This window comes from Octopus bimaculoides, chromosome 5 (assembly GCF_046866305.1).
Source record: "Octopus bimaculoides isolate indiv1 chromosome 5, ASM4686630v1, whole genome shotgun sequence".
Taxonomy (NCBI): domain Eukaryota; kingdom Metazoa; phylum Mollusca; class Cephalopoda; order Octopoda; family Octopodidae; genus Octopus; species Octopus bimaculoides.
This window is the reverse complement of record NC_142932.1, coordinates 97,974,187-97,979,008: the sequence shown is the minus strand read 5'-3', so window position 1 is coordinate 97,979,008 and position 4,822 is coordinate 97,974,187. Positions and strand designations below refer to the sequence as shown.

Here is a 4,822-nt window from a genome sequence, read left to right as displayed (position 1 = left end):
ATGAATGCACGAAACAAATGTTTCAAGAATGGAAGGAAAGTCTTTTTTTTTTCTTTTCAGCAATAAGTATACGGCGTGTAATTCACGGCAACTGTAACGTTTCTTCGTGTGAACGAAAGACACATGTATGGTACCCTAGGTATGCAGACATCTGGTCAAGCAAAACTAGACCTTGTACTTTACAGAAAGCATGAGACAGAAGATATGATGTTTGCATATATTTAAAAATACACAGAATTTGAATAAAACATGAAAATCAGATAATTTAACGAAATAAATAATGTCAGTAGTTTATAATGAAAGACAACTTCGAAACGGAAATGTGCGGAAATGTTTGATCAAATTTTCACATACCATCAGACTGAATTATATACAAAAATACATTTTGCACTTGTCCTTTTTCTTCGAACTAGATGTTATTTTATGCTTTGAGTCAAAAACTAATGCTGCGAATAATTCCACTTTGTAAGTCTTGGTAGGACTAGATGATCTCCATTTAAATCTTGATCAGATATGGTCTATTGTTTCCACATTGGATTTACATCGTGGTCTTTCAAATATATCTATCTCCCGAAGTATCAATCCGTTTGTAAAGTAAAATTGTCGATTTGTATTCATATATATATACATGTACATATGTACCTGTGAGAGACCAGTGTACAGAGGGCCTCTGATATGGATTAGTTTCCACCATGTACTGCAAAGTTAACACTATTGAAAGGTTTTCGTAATTCCGTTCCTTCCTCCTTTGATCTTCCAGTTATTTTGCTGTTGCTTTTTGTTGGTTGTGGTTTTTCACTTTCAAAAAGTGGCTGAATAAAGCATAAATTATATCTCAGGTAAATGAAACACACTCTCTCTCACACACACACACAAGTAACGAAGTCAAGTAATCAAGTCATAGCCCTTTACGCCATTGATAAATATCTAGCCTCCACGTCCCTTTGATTTCTTTGAAATTTCTCCAGGCTTTAGAAGTATATCATTGGCATTAACATGACAACATCAAATGTCAAATAAAACCGTAAAAAACTGTTACACAATGATACAATTTCACAGCAAGTATACTGAGAATACAAGCATTCAACTGATGACTACCAATGAAATAATTCAGCAACACGGAAAAAAGTGTAGGGCGAAACACTTCGTGATTTAGCTAGGTTGCTATAAAAGTATAGTAGGGATTGAGTATAGTAACAATTAAATAGGAAAAATTCTCATTCTATAGTATAATAAATCATTTTATTTATTTTTAAATGTATATATATATTTGAATAAAAATATAAAGGAAGACATCTAAAGACCTGATTGTAAAATTTTAATGTTTCTTTTAATCTTCGTTTCGTACGCACGTTTCGTTTTATTGTTACTTGATCCAAGTTTATATAACTATCTTATAGTAGTCTCATGCTACGAAATCTGATCTATTGATTCTTAAAACCTAAAGTATTTTCAGCATATATGTTTATATGCTTATAGATATTCATTAAAAAATCAATTGTAATAATCATTACAGTATTTAAAAGAAATAAACTATTATCTATTCTTATGTCGGAAATTACCGAAATTTTTTTTTTTTTTTACTCAGTCTTGTAAAACCTCGGATGATCTCGTACACATATAATGATGACGTAAACTTACGTCATATGGTATGTGTGTACTTGTGATCGACTATATTCGAAGAGAAATCGTAAAAAGTACTTTAATTTCTTGGGACTGCGTATTTAGAAAATGTAACTAACTACATTTAATGGTATATCATCTAAATAAATTTTTATTCATTATATTTTTCAGATTCAAATTTCAAATGTAGTCTGGCTTCAATAACAATTTCCTTTCTTCAAGCGCCCCTTATTTCTTCTTCGTTCCTTAATTTATTTTCTATGACATTTAATTTCGGTGAGGGTTGATGGAATCTTCATTTGAATTTGGTTTTAAAGTAATTATATATTCTGATTAATTTAAAGTAGGGAGATACCACCGAGCTAATGGGATTCCAATGCATTTTATATCTATATAATATGTATTACAGTAATCACAAAATCCTATTACTGCTATTTCGAATGCGTGCGTGTGCGTAATTGTGTAATGCATGTGCTCTTGAATAAAGAAAATGATTATGCACTTACATATTGCCCAAGAAACTAGTTGGCTCAACAATTTTCCATGACATTAAAACTTTGTACAACTACTTACATTACATTATGGTGTTGTCACATTATATTTAATGATTTTCTTTAGGATCCATATAGATTTTATTTTTTATCAATGTAACTTAAAGCAAGCAAATGTACCTCTTGCTGTAAAAGAAACTGTTTAGAAACGTAAAATAAACTAAAGTTTAGAAATAATTTATATGATATCAAATAAAATCTATGAAATAACCAATTTTAAGATGTACTTAGCTTTGATAAATAATTTTAATTTCCTTAATATCAGCCCTCGTAATTTAGAACAGGTGTGATTTATTTGTTGGCATATAGCATTTGATTTTGAGCTACTAGAAAAAGAATTTGGGGGTGTTCTGACTGATAAAAGATGATGATGTGGTCATGCAAAGTTTTGTAAAGGATATAGTAAAAGTTGGCATTGGAAGACCTGAAAAGGTTCAGGTTAAAGTAAATTTGCAACAGCATGCAATATGGAAACTAAGGACTAATTTTTGAGTATATTCAGTAAAGTTTAAAATATCATTTAACTCTTTAGTTAAGGGAACAACTTTAAGAAAGAGTGATATAGATTATATAAAGCTTTAATATTTTTGTGTTTCTCCTGAAATTAGTAACAGCTGAAGTGTACTCTAAATTCATAGTAATAACCCAAACATAGATAAACCATATTTTAATGTTAAACCTTTAGATTTCAAACTTAAAGGGATCAAAAGAAGCTGCAAATAACTCAATTATAAAACTGTGAACTAGATAGGTATTGAATTGAGAATTATAGGTGTAAATTCTTGAGATCATTTTATCAAAAAAAGAGTAAGGTTGGTATGCAATATAATTACATGGTTGCAAAGTGAATTTCTTAACCAAACAGTCAAGCCTGCAACTCTGCACAACCATTTCTCTCTCTCTCTGTATGCATTTATATAGGGTTTTTTTGTTTTTTTTGCACAGTTAATCTTTATAGCTAAAAAAACTTGTCTTACTTATAGTTAAAACAAAATTGTCCCAGAGATAATATTCAAGTTAGCAAAGGATGTATTTAATTGTCTGAGTAGCCAAATAACCTGTAACAGTTAGTTACTGAGACATCACTGAGAACTTTCTCTTCAAGTAGTGGTTTAGTAGTTTTCCAGCATTTTCTTCATATTGACTCAGCATGGCTATTATTCAAATATTTGTCAGTTTTATTGTGACCAGCATTGACAGTTTATGAATCAGATGTTAAACTAGGCTGAGCTATTGAGAATTTCATATTTCTACTATGGATACACTTATGGCAATTGGATATCAATCATAATATATTGAATATAAGCTGGTATTTTCACATTGCATCTATAAATATTCTTTGAAATGTTTTCCCGGTCAGCAGCTAAATATATGATTTGTGATCAACAAGAATCTGTCTGTTATATTTCTAAGATTTCAATATGCTGATGTATTGTTCATTAAAATATAGAATCATTGAATTTATGAGAAATGACATAGAAAATACGAAAGTATACCTACAGTTTTTCTCATGATAAAAAAAAGAAACATGATCTTCAACTTTAGAATTCACTCACATCATTTTGTGACAATCTCTTTTTTTTATTTGTTCACTTCAAACTTTATTTTATTCAAACTTAACTTCAAACTTTTTTGTGTAACTTATTGTTGTTGGAGGACATTAGAATACCTAAAAATGCTTCTGGGATTTTTACAATATGGAATGATATTACTATCAAAAACCTGAAATTTTTATACACACTTAGGCTTAGAAATCAGGATAGCTACATGAGATTAACATGCTTAATATTTTAATATTAATTTAGCTATTTATTGTAGAGATTTCTCAATTAAAAGAACTTAACACCACTATCATCTGATATTTGGGTTTCTTTAACTCTTTTCTTGTCCAAAACATTTTCATAAGTTTGTCTTGATAAACGTCCATGCTTCATTTTCAGGCTTTTAGTTAGCCTTTGTTTCATACATTGTGAGTAATGCTTTCTCTGATGGTTGAAAAAATTTGGCATATGTATAAGATGATGTATAGACGCATGGAAAATATGTCCTGTGTATCACATATGATACAGAAGATAGGCAAAGGGTCAAAAGATTATTTTTCCATGCAAATTTTCAAATCAGGTCTTCAGTCTGCAAAGAGTCATGTCTGCTGCCCTCAGCTCCCTGACTGAATTATAAAGCACAATACCTTTAATGTAGTCTTGAAAGTATAAGAAAGTGTGCAATAATTTCTGTAGTGATTATGTGGTAATGATGGAAGATATAGTTTAACTGGACTATAGTTTCCAGATGTAGGTAAATGTAGGCTTGCTTATTATGTGACTGGTTTTTATTTGAATACAGTATAGAATGTGATGGATAAAACATTGCATATATGTAAATAATGTTACATTGTGCAACATACTTGAACTTAGAAAAGTTAGCAACTATTCAAAACTGAAATTTTTAATCAAGACTTTATGATGCATTAATACCTGCAGTGATTAAGATGGCTTGGTCATCAAGGTTCATTATTAAAAAAAAAAGAAGAAAAAGTAATTTAGTAATCTCAAAGAATGTGATATTTTCCTATATATTCTCGAGTAGAGGCTTATCAATGAGATTCTTTGTTGTGATGATATTTAAGTTTTAGTACTATTTAATGTAAC

At 29.8% G+C, this 4,822-nt stretch overlaps 1 protein-coding gene across 1 annotated transcript in view; it reads right to left on the bottom strand.

The window, feature by feature from the left end:
* LOC106867885 (glycogen synthase kinase-3 beta) overlaps positions 1-1,147 on the bottom strand; it is an 84,881-nt gene extending 83,734 nt beyond the window's left edge. The window contains exon 1 of the mRNA XM_089352727.1: positions 1-1,147. This exon is cut by the window's left edge and continues 741 nt beyond it. The gene's annotated coding sequence lies outside the window, so the exon portion shown is untranslated.
* Between the last annotated feature and the right edge of the window lie 3,675 nt (positions 1,148-4,822).